General features: G+C 46.1%; 1 protein-coding gene across 1 annotated transcript in view; it reads left to right on the forward strand.

Moving 5' to 3' along the window:
- The first annotated feature begins 693 nt into the window (after positions 1–693).
- Positions 694–18588, forward strand: part of ERFL (ETS repressor factor like) — a 159484-nt gene continuing 141589 nt past the window's right edge. The window contains exon 1 of the mRNA XM_083627613.1: positions 694–973. The gene's annotated coding sequence lies outside the window, so the exon portion shown is untranslated. The remainder of the gene's footprint in view (positions 974–18588) is intronic.

Here is an 18588-nt window from a genome sequence, read left to right on the forward strand (position 1 = left end):
TCCTGCTCCTGATTCCCTGACAACTGGTTTTAACATTTGTATTATATTAGGGTTGCCATATTTCAAAAAGTGACAATCAGGACAGAAAAGTTGTTGCCGAACATTTTTTGGCAAAGTTGTTGAGATTTTTTTCATCTTGCCCCAAGTTGCTCAATTTTTATTTTTTTTTTCAGAATCTTGGGAAAAAATTGAGGGGGGAAACCAGCAATTTCCACCTGGACACAGCTTCCGACGGCCGATTGCTGGCTTATGTCTGGGAAATTCCGGATGTATGGCAACCCTAATTATATCGTAAGTCGCTTTCAGTTTACTTTTTTGGGGGGGGACACCTAATAAGCACATTTATTATTATTATTATTATTATTATTATTATTATTATTATTATTTTGCAGATCTCACGTGTACATGGCCTACTCTAGAAAGTGGAATATATTGTTGGATATCCTGTATTGCAAGACGCAGGTTGAGACCCAGTGCCAACCCCCTTGCAAGTACATTCATTTGGGGAGGGAGACGGTAGGAGTAAGCAGTCTTGCTCCTTCCTCTGAAAGAGTAGAACTGGGTTTGCGATTTGCATTTTCCGCAGTAGAAGAAATGCAACAAGTGGAAGTACCCCCCAGTGGTCAATTTCTCCTTGTGTTAAGTCATGCAATGTACATCACTTCCTTTTTATTTTTTTGTTATCCATCTTATTGCCAGTGCCCCCTGCTGGAGAGAAAGAGAATGAACGTTAGGAAGAATGCTGTCTCTCACTCAGAGCATGGATAGGTTACGAATTTAAAGTGCTGGTTTTGTGCTGGACCATCTTGGCTGTGAGTCCTGGAAGGCCTGCTCCCTGCATTGGGAGGACAGAGCCCTGACTGACTCCAGCTACAAAAGCTGAGGCTGCTGAAGAGGCCACAGACCACCTTGACTGTCCCTTAGGCCATTGAGCCTGAGCCGCCGTTGGCAGGACTGGCAGTGACAGCGGCAGGTACGTTCTCTGCTTACAATAATATTCTATTCTGTTGTTAATTACGTTGTTTTAAATGTGCACTTTATATTTGACTTCCTTTAGCAACGTTTTCTTTTGAAATGTTTTGAGATTTCGTCGTTGTTAACTTTGCTGCATTTAACGTGCATTCCATCGTTGACCTTTGCACTGTTTTATTTTGAAATCTTTCATATATTTCAGCTTCCTGTTAATTACGTTGCTTTGAATGTATACTTCATATTTAGTCTTTCTTCAATAGTGTTTTCCTCTGAATTGCTTTTTATGACGATTTCCTGCGTTGTCAACCGCTTTGAGATTTTTTTCCTTAAAAATGTAAAGCGGTCTAGAGAGGAAATGAATGAATCAAAACATTCTTTTTCCTCGTGTCTGTGAAAGAGAGAGACCGACGCATTTCCGCCAGCGATAGCAGACATTGCAAAAACTTCTGTCACAATGTGCTTGCTGGTCTTTTAAGGCACCTTGGGATTTTATGTTGCTTTTGCAACAACAGACTTAGGCAGCCCACCCTGCTAGAAATCTTGCCTGGAGCTGCTAATGGGAGATGGTGTTTGTGTACCTTATTAAACTTTCCAATGGCAGAAGGCTTGGGAAGAAATAGGTCCCAAAGAAGACACTAAGGAAGAGTGTAGACCAGGGGTCAGCAAACTTTTTCAGCAGGGGGCCGGTCCACTGTCCCTCAGACCTTGTGGGGGGCCAGACTATATTTTGAAGGAAAGAAATGAACAAATTCCTATGCCCCACAAATAACCCAGAGATGCATTTTCAATAAAAGGACACATTCTACTCATGTAAAAACGCGCTGATTCTCGGACCATCTGCGGGCCGGATTTAGAAGGCGAATGGGCCGCATCCAGCCCCCGGGCCTTAGTTTGCCTACCCCTTGTGGCTGTGGCACTCTAAAAACACACACAACCCCTGTTAGATGCCCTGGCTTGTTGGACGGGACGGCGGATAAAGAGGCTTGGAGGATGGATGGGGAAATAGGGCGGGGGGCTCTTGGTGGGAGCCAAAGGCATGTCAAGCTGTCAGAGATGCAAAAAGAGATAAATGAATGGCTGGGCTCCAGCATGAATAAATGAACTCTCCTTCTCTTGCTGGGCAAAAGGGTTATATGTGATCCAGAGAGAAAGAGAGCAACAGCCCCCACCTCCAACTCTCCCCATGGGTCCACAGAGTCGGGGGGGGGGGGTCTGAGTCTATCTGACAAGGGAAGAAGAAGAATGGTGGATGAAATGAACATGGAAGGCTCTGATGGAGGGGGGCCAGCAAACACTGCTTGAACCTGATGCTTGTGTGGAGGGGAGCCGTTGTGTGTTTGTGTATGAACTGATCACCTGCGCCCTCCGTTGTATTTCCTCCTCCTTCCTTGCCAGCGTAGGCATCCCAGGGTGTTATCTATCCTCAGAGTCTAGCGAAGGATTAATTGTTGTTGTTTTGTTGTTGATTACCAGCCCTCCACCTTAAGGTTGCAGCCAGGGCAGATTTCAATTAAAACGCAAAGACAGTTGAAAGCAACTTAAAAATCACAGAAATAAGGTGAGTCTTAAAATAGAACCACGACCATTTTTAACCCTCGTGCTCAGTGCATTACGGAGCAAAGTCTAGCCCACTCTCCCCACCATGGTATAAGTTGTATAAATTCCTCAACCAGAAGCTCCGTTTATTAACTAAGGAGAAGGGTGCCCCTCAGTATTATTACTAATATTACTGTTGTTATGATTGCTGAGTCTGTTCACCATCTTTCAATAGCAGACTAGTGTTTGGTGTTTCGTTTGGTGCAAAGGAGAAAAGGCAGCAGCGTACATTAGGCTGAGGCCTCCATCCTTTTGCGAACTCAGTGTGCTTTACTCCCAAGCAGACGTTATTGGATGGCGTATTGGATCTGTCATTTGGACTGCTCTCGAAAGTGAAGGATCAGGATCTGTAAGGTAAGAAGGTGGCCTTATAGCTCCTGGAGGTTCCTGATGTCTGCGGCTTATAGGGGTGTTTTAATTCTCTCCAGAGCGATAGGTGAGGCAGCCCTCTCTCCCTGCCAACCACCCCCATAGTTAAATGGAAAATATCAATATTGGAGTCCAGTGGAGAAGGCACAGAACGCAGCCGTGGGCTTCCGGAAATCTTACGGACGAGAGCGGAGCTGGGGTCAGAGGTCGCCATGCTCAGGCATCCGCCAAGGGGCTGCCCCCCTCCCACAGGGGGCCAACTAGCAAGAACTGCGGTGAGGAGGAGACGGGGGACTGATGGAGGCAGGGGAGGGGGGCACGGAGGGTGCCAATCCTGGCACCAACACTGGGCAAGAGCTAGGGTGTTTGTGTGAATGCATTTGCCTGGGCCCACCTTTGTGGATGCTGTGAGGGGAGGGGGAAGGTGGGATTGTGGGTTTGAAACCAATCTCCCCCCCCCACGCTCCCCCAAGTCCTATCTATTTATCCTTCCATGTGCCTGCACATCTTTTATTTTTTTTCCACCCCTCCCTTTTCCCCTTTCTCCTCTTTTCTAATTCTTCCTCACTCACCCCCCCCCTTCTCCCCTTAGCTCCCGGGCTCCCCCATGCATGAAAAGAGCCCTTATTTAATTTAGTCGCCACGAAAATCGATTCTGCCATTCGATACAAAATAAGAATCAAGCAGATTAAGGGACGGAAATTAACTCTGAAAATATTTTTGATGGAGTGCCTTGTAGTCTCCCCGCCAAATGGACTGCAAAGTGGAACAAATGACGGGCAGCTAGTGCTGGCGACAGGAGCTTTCCATCTTCCCATTATCCACTAATGGGAAAGGTCCCGCTCTCGAGCCTTGGCCCACGGATTAATCACAACCCAGCCTTTATGAAGATTTATTTCTCCTTGCCGGCAGCCCGCGCCGGGATGAAGTCATAACGCTCGGGGGAGTGGAGCGCTCCCCGAAAGGAGGGGAGGAAGTGTTTAGAAAGGAAGAGGAGAGAGGGGAGCCGAAATAAATAAAAAATAAAAAGAGATGCTGGCTAAAAATAGAGGAGGAAGGGGAGGACGGAACAGAGGAGGCCCCGGAGGAGAGGGAGGATAGACTGAAAGCCAGAAATTTATTTCATTTTAAACTTACATCCCGCTTTTCGTTTGCGAATCTCGGAGCGGCTCCCAACAGACAGCAAACGATTAGAAAAAAATTATCAATCAGTTAACACATCCACAATTTGAAGAATTAAGAACCTTTATTGTAATGTATTTTGTTTTCGAACGGCTTGGTTGTTTGGTCATTGTAATTTTTTAAAACCTGTTTTGATCATCGTGTATGATGTTGTTGTAACCGGCCCTGTGGCTAAGCAAACTGCAGTGTGATGACGCGCTTACCATTTTATTATATTCAACAGATAGCATTTCTAAATGTGTATGTGTGAACGTGTTTGCATCATGGCGAAAGGCGGGCGAGAAATATTATAAATCAACAAACAACTGCAGGGGGTGAAACGGAAAAGAGAGGAAGAACTCGGTATCAGTGATCCAGGGGGGATCAAAAGCGATTTAACTCACTGCAAAAGGAGCCCATCCTCAGAGCTCACCTGATCTCCGTGGGGAACTCATTCTGCAAAATGGAAGCCATGATGGAAAAGGCGCTTCTCTCTGAACTCCAACCAACCAAACTTCAATAGATGGTGGTTGTCAAGAAGGCCTCCGCCCCACATACTTCACAGTAACCAGGGCAGTGGGGCTGGGCTTGTATACACCCCATACATGGCTTCCCCCAAAGAATCCTGGCAGCTGTAATTTGTTAAGGGTGCTGGGAATCGTAGCTCTGTGGAGAGTGAACTACAGTTCCCAGAATTCTTTGGAGGAAACCACACGGTTTAAACGTGTGGTGTTAATACAGTTTGCTGGGGATTGAGACAGTGGTGAATGAGTTTCTTCAGGGTATTGTAGTGCTAGACACATCTTCCTCCTCAGACATGAGCAATTTCTTGACCTATCCCACTTTGTTTTGAAAAACCCCCAGTGATATATTGGTGCAGTAGTAAAAGCAGGGCAGGGTGCCCACTTAGGTGTTGCCCCAAAGAGGACACGCCTCACCCAAAAAAAGATGTACCGGAATTGCAAAAAATGTGCATGTGGTAATTTATTTGCCATATGCAAATTTGGAAATATTTATTATTATTTAAACTGGAAACTAGCTAACGCTAGTGGGAAAGGCTGTGAACAGGTGAGGCCAGGTGTTGGGCCACTTGCTCTCAGTTCTCATCATTCTTTATCTGTGGACCAAAGAGCCCATTTGCAAACAGAGGACTGCTTTCTGTGAAGTAGGATATGGCCGCCCCAGGGTCAGGCAGTTGCAAGCACCTAGCCCTGAAAAGGACTTTACCTAGAGCAGGGGTGGGGGGCCTGTGACTTTCCATATGTCATTGGACTCCAACTCCCATCAGCCCCAGCCAGCATGGGCAAGGGTCAGGGATGATGGGAGGTGGAGTCAAGTAGGAGGCTATGTATGTATGTATGTATGTATGGATGGATGGATAAATAAATAAATAAATAAATGTAGGAGGCTATGTCTGAATGCTGCCCCCACATAAAACAACAACCTCTCTGCAGATGATTATTGCTAATTTTTTTGGAGGGGGTACACATTCAGGAGCAAGATTTTAGCCCAGGCCTCTCCCTGCTGTGCTGAATTTTTAAATGTAGGGGAGCAATAGAAAAGTGAACCCCCATTTGTAGGCTATAGCAGCACAGTCCACTCTGTAATCACATAGCTCCTTTAGCTCATTGCTGCCCAATATTGAAGCTTGTGTAAACCAGGACAGAGTCTGTGGTGGTGTTTCAAGGGCTGCCAGAAGTTTGCACTGCCTGCCTGGGCCTGGTTTGTGCATGGCTCAGTGGGAATGTTACGTTTTGTTTAACTTGAATGGAGTCCTGCAGTCCCAGTTCAGACAGCCTAATCAACTGTCTCAGGATCCCCATTCTGTTTTGTGTGTGTAGACCAGGCCCCACATAATACACACAATGAGGTGATGGAATTCTGCTTCCATCGCCAACTCCTCCACCTCACCAAACCTCTTTCCCTCTAGGGAACCACTCTCCACTGACCTCATAGACTTTCCACCTCATGGTGCCTCTCATTATGCTATAGTTTGCAGCGCCACCTGCCTGTGGCTAAGCAAACTGCAATGTGATGACGCGCTTACCATTTTATTATATTCAACAGATAGCATTTCTAAATGTGTATGTGTGAACGTGTTTGTATCAGCATATGCAAATTTTGTGCAGCTCTCTGCCTTTTTTGGGGGGGGGTTGATGCATGAGGAGCTATCTGATCTGTACCTGGGAAGTGTGTCGTTGCTGATTGGCCAGCAGTATTCTTCATGGGAAAAGGCCAACAATATAACTGGCCTACACAGGTCTCTGCAGGACGGTCAGCAGCCATATGGCAGCATGATGCTGATCTACTGCCTCCTGCGACATCTTCCACTAAAGATGTGGGGTTTTCCCCGAGTCCTATCTGTTACGTTACCTTGCAGACCTTTGGGGGCAAGGGAGGCAGATGAACCATAATCTCCAAATCCACAGCTTTCATGAAAAAGAAGAGTACGTTTCTAGCATTTGTGGAACCTGAGATATGAGGCAAAACGTGCATTATTATTCTCATTCGCATGCTTGTTTTACTATGCCCCCACCCCCCCAAAAAAATCCACGAGGACACCCATTTCCTCATTCTATGTAATGTTTTCAATTGCAGTTGCTTGCTCTGTTAGCAAATGCTTCCTCCCATTTTGCTGGGAGCATTCCCCCAGTTTTCACACCCCATTTCTCCGGAGGGGGGGGTACTAAGACGAAAATAACTCTAGAATTAGAGGGCCCAAGCATTCCCGTACTCAGTTGATCTTGTTACCTACAACTGGGGCTTAGTTAATTTCTAAAACGAGGTGCTGAAACACCCGTGCATCTGGAATAAAGTACAGTGGTACCTCAGGTTAAGTACTTAATTCATTCCGGAGGTCTGTTCTTAACCTGAAACTGTTCTTAACCTGAAGCACCACTTTAGCTAATGGGGCCTCCTGCTGCTGCTGCCAAGCTGCCAGAGCACGATTTCTGTTCTCATCCTGAAGCAAAGTTCTTAACCCGAGGTACTGTTTCTGGGTTAGCGGAGTCTGTAACCTGAAGCGTCTGTAACCTGAAGCGTCTGTAACCTGAAGCGTCTGTAACCCGAGGTACCACTGTACTTAGAACAAAAAGTCCTGCTCCTAATCTCAGTACAGAGAGCTGATGCTAGTTACTTGAAGGGAAACTCTGCACATGCACAAGCTCACCCTTGGCTTGTTGTGCCTTTGAAAAGAGCTTGTTGTTCCTACATTTTAAACCCAGCCCTCCCTCCCAAGAAACATAGGGCACATGGATGCAACAGTGTCCTCACAACAGCCTTGTGAGGCAGGCCAGGCCGTGACCAGCCCAAGGTTACCCAGCGAGATTTCTGGGTGACTGGAGACTTGAACCTGGTTCTCCCCTGTCCGAAGCGCAGTACCCTAACCACTATGCAAAACTACCTCTTGGGTTGCATGTGATCGCCTTGGTCTCGGCCCTTTTGCCTTTTGAAGTCCTTCTTCTCCCCCTCCCTCCTTTACCTGGCCAGAGCCTCTCCCCACTTTCCCTTCTGCTCTAAGAGCCTGTCTGCAGCCGGCCTGTAGCTGATCAATGGCTTATTGCTAGCTATTTGCTCCCCCTTCATTTCTCCATCCATCCCTCAAATCCCGCCAGGATCAGAGAAACGGATGGGTCTTTAAACAGATCCCGTAATGTACCAGATGTCCCCAGCCCTTGTTCCATACTCTATCATCCCTCTCTCCCCCTTCTAGCTCCAAGAACAACGGGTCATTTTTCTTGCAGGTGTCCTTCTAAATTTCCCCCTCTCCTGGACAGCGATTCCGCCCACTAGCTGTCTTCCGGGCTGAAGCCTGCTAGGGCACGGTTGCCACCTTTTCAAGCTGGTCCTGAGCTTATGCCTTTTGCAGCCTGACACTCAGGGAGGCAGGGCTGGTGGTGCTTTTCTATCTCCTTGTCAGGAAAAGCTTTGCCACGCTTGTTATAATTTATTTACATACTCGTCGGCTGCCTGCTCGGGCCGGGCCCTCCCAAGGAAGAATCCAAAATATAAATCCCTGATATGAAATCGATCCTGGTTTTAAAGTCATAGAACATCCTAAGAATAGAACGGATAATACCAAGAAGCAGGAATAATATCAGGCCACAGGAATAATATTGGGGCCTGCCAGTGTGCCAGCATACCTGCCCCCTTCAAATTTATATACAGTGGTACCTCAGGTTAAGAACTTAATTCGTTCCAGAGGTCCGTTCTTAACCTGAAACTGTTCTTAACCTGAGGTACCACTTTAGCTAATGGGGCCTCCCGCTGCTGCTACTCCACCACTGCACGATTTCTGTTCTCATCCTCTTAACCCGAGGTACTATTTCTGGGTTAGCGGAGTCTGTAACCTGAAGCATCTGTAACCTGAAGCGTCTGTAACCCAAGGTACCACTGTAGTACCTCGGGTTAAGAATTTACCTCAGGATGCGAACAGAAATTGTGCGGCGGCAGCGGGAGGCCCCATTAGCTAAAGTGGTACCTCAGGTTAAGAACGGTTTCAGGTTAAGAATGGACCTCTGGAACGAATTAAGTTCGTAACCAGAGGTATCGCTGTACTTAAAACGTGGCGCTGTACATGGTTTTGTTGATTTTGCTTTTGTGTGGTTGTTGTTTGTTGTTAACTAAATTTGTATGCCACCCTTCATCCAAAGTTCACAACATAAGAATACAAAACGAAAACACAAAATACATAATAAAACAAAAGTGAAACAAACCAGTAAACCCCCTCTCATAGTCACATTAAAAGGACCACAGAATGTTAATCAGCCAAAGGCCTGGTTGAAGAGGAACATTTTTACCTGGCGCCTAAGGATATGTAATGAAGGTGCCAGGTGAGTCTCCCTGAGGAGAGCATTCCACAAATGGGGAGCCACCGCAGAAAAGGCCCTTTCCTGTGTTTGGTTGCCTGTGGGGTTGTTGCTTATCTGTCAATTTTCTTTATTATTTTATTATTTAAAATAGGTTAGAATGAGAGACCATGACTTGCCCAAGGTCAGCCAGAGCATTTAATGGCTGAGCTAGTCCAGCACTCTAACCATTATACCACCTTTGCAGATGTTTTGCCTGTTACGGTGAAGAGAGGTTGGCTCTGAGCATCGCCACTTGTTCTTCTGTGAAATGGGTACTTTGCGATGCCCGTGGCAGTTTCTTAGATTCCCTGATGTGCCCCCAGGCCCAAAAGTGTTGTGGACCCCTGCTGCAGTGAAAGGTTTTTTATAAATAGGTTGCAACCCAGTAGGACATAAACGTGGAGCTAAAAAAGGCATTTAGGAAATTGGAAGTTAAAATTTCGAGGCCCCTTTTAAAGGTAATAAAGGAGTGGTGGGGAATTTGTGGCCTTCAGATGCTGTTGTACTAAAACTCCCATCAGCCCCAGCCGGCAGGGCCAGTGGCCGGGGATTATGGGAGCTGTAGTCCAACAACATCTGGAAGGCCACATCCCTGTTATATAGCAAGATAGGAGCACTATTGGGCATGGGACATGGGGAATCCAGAAATACCTGTCTCTCACCCTCACCACTATGAAATAACTATTCCAAGAGCTTGGGACCAAAGCCAGAGGTTCTTGGCTGCAAGCCTTTCCCCTTACTCTCTCTTCCCTCCACCCCTTCAAGAGCTAAGAACTGACTCCAGTGGTCCAGATTCCAGAAATCCAGAATCCCAGCCCTCAGGAATGATAGCTGAAATCCTCTCGGCTCTATTTGGAATTCAGTAGCAAGGAGCTTTCTTGGAGATCTCTGCAGAGGGGGAACCTGCCTGTTTCCCAAGCGTTCTCTCTTAGCTTAGCACCATCCATGATGGGGAGCAGTGTCCGGAAATTCCTTCTTCCAAACATGCACAGAGGAACAAGAGAGGGATTTAGATCTTGAATAGGGACCCACGTAAAATATCTGCAAGAAACGGCCGAGCGAATTGACTCACACAAATGTAGACAGTGTTCACCAAACTTAAAGATAGGATGTCTGGTTAAGTTTCTCGTAGCAATCGATGAGAGGTTTTGTTTTTATTTTTTAATCATGAGTAAGAAGTTGACAAATAATGTTTGCACATGCGCCTATTAAATAGGCTGGCCAGCGTTAACACTGTACATGATGTGCAGAACCTCACTTCACTTCCAAGCCAGAGAAGAACTTCTGGAGGGGACTGTTTGTAATAATAATAATAATAATAATAATAATAATAATAATAATAATAATAATAAATTATTATTTATACCCCGCCCATCTGGCAGGGTTTCCCCAGCCACTCTGGGCGGCTTCCAACCATATATTAAAAACACAATACAGCATCAAACATTAAAAACTTCCCTAAACAGGGCCGCCTTCAGATGTCTTCTAAAAGTCAGATAGTTGCTTATTGCCTTGACATCTGCAGGGAGGGCATTCCACAGCGCAGGCGCCACTACCGAGAAGGCCCTCTGCCTGGTTCACCTCACTTGTCACAGCGAGGGAACCGCCAGAAGGCCCTCAGTGCTGGACCTCAGTGTCTGGGCTGAACGATGGGGGTGGAGAAGCTCCTTCATCTGACTCTAACAAACTGAGGAAATTCATATTCTGAACCAAGTAATTACAAACTTTGGTGATAATCTCTACTTTCATTTCTGCTTAATGTGTTGAGGATCAAACCCACTAAGACTGTGTGTGTACTGTGATCAGGAGGGGGCACAGATTGTGCCACTGGAGCAGAATTCAGATGTTTGAGAAACTCATTTTTCATTTTGCTTTAGTTGAGATTCCTCCATTGCAGGTGTTTGGACTTGGGGTGCCTTCCAACTCTACAATCCTATGATTCCATGATTAAAAAACAAACAAACCATGTTTTAAGACCTTATTGTTGCAAATATACTCTTGAGGCTGTTTGAGCAACGTCTGATAAACTCTCACAATCCTGCATTTCTTCTTGCAGAATGGAATTTTTTGGATGGGTGGGTGTCATTTTGGGGTTTTTTAAGGGCACAACTTTGACCAAGTTTTCTACCCTGGAAGCCTTAATTCCGAAACTCCATAGCAGTCAGAGGTGGTGAAGAAAGTACTTGGACAAATTCAGGGAGGAGAAAGCTATTGAAAGCTATTACCAAGATGGCTCTGCCTCCTCAGCTGAAGGCAGTAATGCTTCTGAACATCAGTAGCTGGAAACCACAGGAGGGGAAAGTGCTCTTGTACTCGGATCTTGGCTGCAGGATTCCCATGGGCATCTGCTGGCCGCTGTGAGAACAGGATGCTGGACTTTAGATGGGCCTTTGGCCTGATCCAGGAGGGCTTGTCTTATGTTAACTCTGCAATGTTGAAGCAATGATTCTTCAACATCAACTTCGTTGGACTGGTCATGTTGTGCGGTTGCCTGATGATCGTCTTCCAAAGCAACTACTCTATTCCGAACTTAAAAATGGAAAGCGTAATGCTGGTGGTCAACAAAAGAGGTTCAAAGACTGTCTGAAGGCAAATTTTTAAAAATGTAGTATAAACACCAGCAATTGGGAAACACTGGCCTGCGAGCGCTCCAGTCGGAGAACAGCCTTTACCAAAGGTGTCATGGGCTTTGAAGACACTCAAACTCAGGACGCAAAGGAGAAACGTACTAGGAGGAAGGCACGCTTGGCAAATCCACACCGTGATCAACCCGCGCCCGGAAACCAATGTCCCCACTGTGGAAGGATGTGTGGATCCAGAATTGGCCTCCACAGTCACTTACGGACTCATTGTTAAAACCGTGTTTATGGAAGACAATCTTACTCAGCTATGAGTGATCACCAAAGAAGAAGATATGCTCACACACAGAAAAAACCCTTGCATATGCTCAACAGCATACTCATCTTTATTGTTTTGTTTTGTTCTTTGGGATCCGGTCAGGAGGCAAAGTTAACACACATACATAACCGAAAGCCATTTTATACAAAAGCGCTCCTTTTGAACTCGAGCCCTGGCAGAAGAATAAGGGAAAAAGCAACACCGCGCAGGTCATTAGCAAATAACTCCAACGGATATGTCTCCCAGAGATTGGGGCATAAGGAAGTGAGGAGCTGGTTTCAGAAGATGAAATAAGGAAAGCTGTAAAGAAAATCAGCATGTTAAAAAGAGAAGCCCCGGGGCCTGCTGGTTTTACAGCCAACTTCTATCGTGCGTTTTTTTATCTGAACCTCTGAAAAATATATAGAATAATGAAACATTTGGAAAGAGGGTGGTAGTGGGGGGGGGGAGAGAGAAGAAGAACAGGAACAGCAAATGCCCCCCAGGGTTGAGAGGGGGCAAGTGATATGAGAAACTCCACTAGGGTTGCCAAGCGGCCAAAAGAGATCTGGGCTCGTCAGGATTTCTTTTTTCTTGGAGGCCAATGGACGGAAAAGAAAAGGTCAAGAATCTTTCATTTTTTCTAAGCTACATTTCTGTTGTTTTCCTACATTGTAGGTGAATAAGCAGCTGGGGGGGGGCTGAGCATTGCCCACCACGCAATGAAATCTCTACGCACCACGACAAGGCACAGCAAAAAGGCATGAGCCTGGGTAGAAGGAGACACATATTTGCACACGCTAATTCATCTGCAGTGGTACAAATTTGGAAATCATCACTGTAACTTAAACATTGTCCGAAACGTCTGTTGTTCTAGGCGCATTTTGTGACATGGAATTTCATTAGTGTGAGCAGTTTCTGAGCTATGGGCACCTAAGATTTCAGATTAAAACTGCAGAGTAAAAAGAAAGGAGGACCTTTTTCTGCCTCCCCACTTCCAGCTGTTCTCTGAAGACTGGAGAAGAGACCCTCTTAAGAATAAGGCACCCCCAAACTCGGCCCTCCAGATGTTTTGGGACTACAGTTCCCATCATCCCTGACCACTCGTCCTGTTAGGGATGATGGGAGCTGTAGTCCCAAAACATCTGGAGGGCCAAGTTTGTGGATGCCTGGACTAGACCATGTGAAAAATGAGCACAATATTTTAGCTGCAGTTCATTCATTTTCAGCTTTGTATTCTTGTTATTAAAAAAGTGTGCCTAGACATTCCATTGTTGCGCCCATAACCTAGGCTTAAGGTGCTATTTAGCTCCTGGCTTTCGTATCTCAGTGTCTAACACTGAACTTAAATAGAAACGCAGTGCTCGTCACTGTGGTGGGCAAGGCTGTGATCAGACGACCTATGTGCCCTCTCAAGTCTTCTGTCCAGAGACGAAGCATTGATGGATAACTTCAAGGTCCCCCCTGCTTTCCCCTTCTTATGGTTCCTTACCTTCAATAATAATATAATAATAATAATTTATTATTTTTACCCCGCCTATCTGGCTGGGTTTCCCCAGCCACTCTGGGCGGCTTCCAGCAGAACACTAAAATACAATAACCTATTAAACATTAAAAGCTTCCCTAAACAGGGCTGCCTTCAGATGTCTTCTAAATGTTTGGTAGTTGTTTTTCTCTTTGACATCTGGTGGGAGGGTGTTCCACAGGGCAGGCGCCACTATCGAGAAGGCCCTCTGCCTGATTCCCTGTAACTTGGCTTCTCGCAATGAGGGAACCGCCAGAAGGCCCTCCGCGCTGGACCTCAGTGTCCGGGCAGAACGATGGAGGTAGAGACGCTCCTTCAGATATACTGGACCAAGGCCGTTTACGGCTTTAAAGGTCAGCACCAACACTTTGAATTGTGCTCGGAAACGTACTGGGAGCCAGTGTAGGTCTTTCAAGAAGGACATCTGGTTAGCCACTGTGAGAACAGGATGCTGGTCTAAGATGGGCCATTCGCCTGATTTGCCAGGCTCACCTTAGATTCTCAGGATATCATCAAACAGAGAATTGTCCTCTGGCAGCTCTTCAAATAGAGGACAGGCCTCTGCAAAGTAGGGTGCATGGACACTGTACCCCAGACCCAATGCAAATTGCTGATTTGTCCTTACACCAGGGGTGGATAACCAGTGGCCCGTTAGGTATTGCTGGACTACAATTCCTATCATCCCTAGCCGTTGGCTGTACCAGCTAGGGCTGGTGGAGGCTGGAGTCCAATAACCTGGGGCAGGTCTTGGACACAGCCTAGGCTCTGTGTCCCCAGAAGAGGAGAAGAAGCGTTTGAATTTGATATCCCGCTTTATCACTACCCTAAGGAGTCTCAAAGCAGCTAACATTCTCCTTTCCCTTCCTCCCCCACAACAAACACTCTGTGAGGTGAGTGAGGCTGAGAGACTTCAGAGAAGTGTGACTAGCTCCAGGTCACCCAGCAGCTGCATGTGGAGGAGCGGAGACGCGAACCCAGTTCACCAGATTACGAAACTACCGCTCTTAACCACTACACCACACTGGCTCCCCACATGCCTCAACTTTTAAAAAAAATAAAAATCAGGTGTTAACAGTCCTAAAACGTCCACTCTGTGCTTCAAGAATACCTGTTTAAAAAAACAAAAGCAAGGATGAACATTGTAGCAAAAAATAAACATAAAAAATAAAATAAAATAAAGTACACATGAGGACCCCATACAGCCATACCTTGGTTCTCGAATGGCTTAGTTGACTAACAAATCGGCTTCCAAACGCCAAAAACCCAGAAGTAAGTGTTCCAGTTTTCGAACGTTTTTTGGAAGCCGAACATCCAACACGGCTTCTGCTTGAGTTCAGGAAGTTTCTGCAGCCAATCAGAAGCCACACCTTAATTTTTGAACAGTTTCGGGAGTTAAACGGACTTCCGGAATGGATTAAGTTCGAGAACCATGGTTCCACTTTATTTACCAAATGTTAGGAATCAAAGAATGGGGTTAGATAGTGAAGACTAGCATAAGGTTTAGACTAGGATTTCCCAGACTTGGGTCTCCAGATGTTGTTGTACTACAACTCCCATCATCCCTAGCTAGCAGGATCAGTGGTCAGGGATGATGGGAACTGTAGTCCAAAAACAGCCGGAGACCCAAGTTTGGGAAACCCTGGTTTAGACTGCAATCCAATACAAATGCACACAAAATGTACACACGCACACACAAGATGCATGTATACCTGGGAGTAAGTCCATTTGAACTGTTGATCTGCCAGGATCAGCATCCCCTCCTGGAAAGACTAGGATGTGCTCACCCCACCCCCACTAGAAACCTTGTACTGTACTACAAGCCCCATCATCCACGTCCATCGGCTGTGATGGCTGGGGCTGGTGAAAGTTGGCATGCTTCAATGTCTGGAGGTTCCCCATCCCTGTTAGCAAAAGGTTACAGGGGGGCAGGCCATCACTTAGTTGCAGAGCTTATGCTTGGCATACAGAAGATCCCGAATTTGATCCCCAACACCTCTGGTTAGGGCTGGGAAAGACTTCCTGGAGGAAGCCCCAGAAAGCCCCAGGTAATCAGTGTAGACAATTCTGAGCTACATGGACCAGTGATCTGGCTCAATTTAACATTTCGATACTTAAATATGGATCCATGGCAGTGCTCAGGGCTGAAATCCAATCCTGTTAATGTTTACTAAGAAGTAGGCACAGCTCTGCTCACCTGGGCTTATTTCCAGGTAAGAATCTTGGAGACAATCTGGTCGTGTATCCGCAGCAGGGACCAGAGGAGGAATGACCGCTGGGAGGAGCACAGAAAGAAAAAACACCTGCTTCGGCATAACAGAACGGCTTCCTCTGCCCCAGCTGCAACAAAACATGTCTCTCCCGTATTGGTCTTTACAGCCACGGCAGGCGCCATGGCTCTCCAATCGCTTGACTTCACTCCCAAAGACGCACTCCTCCGTTGTCTCTCGAGACAGACAGATGCCAACCAATTCTCGGGTAAAATCACAGCCCCACCCCTATCCCAATTAAAAATCAACTGTAAAAATCAAGAAGCTATCAAAAATAGACTCTGTAGGCTCTTCATTTAAAAAAACAACTAGGGCGTAACCCTAACTCCCTAGAGCTACTTCTTCTTCCTACCCTGTGCAGCTACTAAGTCTGCTTTTCACCTTTCCAACCACATTTCTGAAGCCACTTCTCTCTCCTGTTTTGCAGACCGACTTCATGGCCCTGCCAGCTTTTCACCAGCCACTATAAATGTGCCTTTAGCTGAAGCTTTCTGTCTTGGCATTAGCAGGCATTTATCTCTATGCCTTCTAAAGCTTCCTCTGCCTGCTGATTTCTGCAGACTTCGTCATTGTTGTTTAGTTGTTTAGTCGTGTCCGACTCTTCATGACCCCATGGACCAGAGCACGCCAGGCACTACTGTCTTCCACTGCCTCCCGCAGTTTGGTCAAACTCATGCTGGTAGCTTCGAGAACGCTGTCCAACCATCTCATCCTCTGCCGTCCCCTTCTCCTTGTGCCCTCCATCTTTCCCAACATCAGGGTCTTTTCCAGAGAGTCTTCTCTTCTCATGAGGTGGCCAAAGTATTGGAGCCTTAGCTTCAGGATCTGTCCTTCCAGTGAGCACTCAGGGCTGATTTCCTTCAGAATGGATCGGTTTGATCTTCTTGCAGTCCATGGGACTCTCAAGAGTCTCCTCCAACACCATAATTCAAAAGCATCAATTCTTTGGCAATCAGCCTTCTTTATGGTCCAGCTCTCACTTCCATACATCACTACTGGGAAAACAATAGCTTTAACTATACAGACCTTTGTTGGCAAGGTGATGTCTCTGCTTTTTAAGATGCTGTCTAGGTTTGTCATTGCTTTTCTCCCAAGAAGCAGGCGTCTTTTAATTTCGTGGCTGCTGTCACCATCTGAAGTGATCATGGAGCCCAAGAAGTAAAATCTCTCACTGCCTCCATTTCTTCCCCTTCTATTTGCCAGGGAGGTGATGGGACCAGTGGCCATGATCTTCGTTTTTTTGATGTTGAGCGCTTCAGATATGGTAGTTGTTGTTGTCGATGATGATTACTTATCTGACTTTCACCAGCTTACAGAGCAGATTACAAAAAAAATCAGAATAAAAAAGATACATTTAAAACAGATTACATTCACAAGAATAAGGTTGGTCCTGAAAACACACATCTCAGATGCCAAAGGCTAGAGTAAAGGCTAGCATCATTCAGTGCCTTTAATGACAGTGGATTGCTTGTTTTGTTCCTTTTCCACCTCCAATTAGTGCTATGCAGAGGCTGACCAGCTAGTGGCTGAGATGGTGTGGTATGTTTTGGAAATATCCTCAGCGGAGAAAAGAAGAAGCCATACTTTTAAAACACAGAGTCAAACCTCAGTTGTTGAACGTAATCCATTCTGGAAGCTCGTTCGACTTCCAAAACTTTTGAAAAACCAGGCACAGCTTCCGATTTGTTGCAAGAGCTTCCTGCACTCAAGTGGAAGCTGTGTCGGATGTTTGGCTTCCGATAAACATTTAAAAACCGGAGCATTTACTTCCGGGTTTTTGGTTATCTATGATCAGTAATATATCCAAAGCTCCTTCCTGGAAGGCTATACTGAGCACTGAGCAAGTGTTTTATATAGAGATCCTGTTGCCTAAGCATGAGATGAGTTAGCTTCGGAAGAGTGTTGCTGTCACACCCTGGGCTGACTACCTATACACAGGTTAGGAAAACAAAGCAGAAATCTGCACAGGCTCACCAGTTTTTTGTTTCGGGCCGAAGAGGATGGTGTTGGGCTTTGCTTTCAGGCTTGCCCACCAGATATTCTTACGGGTTTGTTCTTACCTGTTATGTACTGAGTTGAATAGGATCCAAAATGAAGCAGTCTGATTGGTCCTAGAACAACAGGATTCCGAATGCAGCAGTCTGATTGGTCCACAGGAGCCACCCAATCCAGCTCCAGGTGGAAGTGAATCCGCAACCTGTTTGGCCTACAGGAGAATCCCGGAATTAGCCAATCACGTGGGGCCCATTGCGTAAATAATGTATATAAAGCAGACATTCTGGGGGAACTTCCATTCCTCCTCAACACTATGAGTTGAATAAAGAGCATGAAATCCACTCTCGACTCTATTTCATTATTGGTTGTTAAGGTCTCAAACAAAGATGTGCTCTTCCAAGCCCACATTCCCAGCAGGTTCTTACTTCTGTCTCTGCGATGTCTACGCAGGCTTGGTCATATATACAGAATGGAAGATGGCAGGATCCCCAAGGATGTGCTGTACGGGGAGCTGGCTTCATGTGCCAGGCCCATTGATGGACCAACTCTGCATGATAAAGATGCCTGCAAGTGTGACAGGAAGGCCAACAACATGAACCTGGCATTGTGGGGTTAGAGACAACCAACAGTGCCTGAAGACAGTAGATCAAAGTTGTGTATCCACAGCAATGACCACATGCCTTCATCTGCCCCAGATGCAACAAAACATGTCTCTCCCGTACCATTCTCTACAGCCACAGCAGGTGCCATAACCCTCCAATGGTTTGACTTCACTTCTGAAGGCATACTCTTCCATTGTCTCCCGAGACAGATGGATGACAACAATTAAGGTCTTATGAGAATCGGAGAACCTGGGAGTGCAGATGGAGCCTGGGAATTCAGGGCTGCGTCCCGTGATTTATTTATTAAATTTGTATCCCATCCTTCTTCCCAAAGGAGCCCAGGGTGGCAAACATCAAAATATTAAATTAGTACA

The sequence above is a fragment of the Podarcis filfolensis genome (assembly GCF_964270895.1).
Source record: "Podarcis filfolensis genome assembly, chromosome: 8".
Classification (NCBI taxonomy): Eukaryota; Metazoa; Chordata; class Lepidosauria; order Squamata; family Lacertidae; genus Podarcis; species Podarcis filfolensis.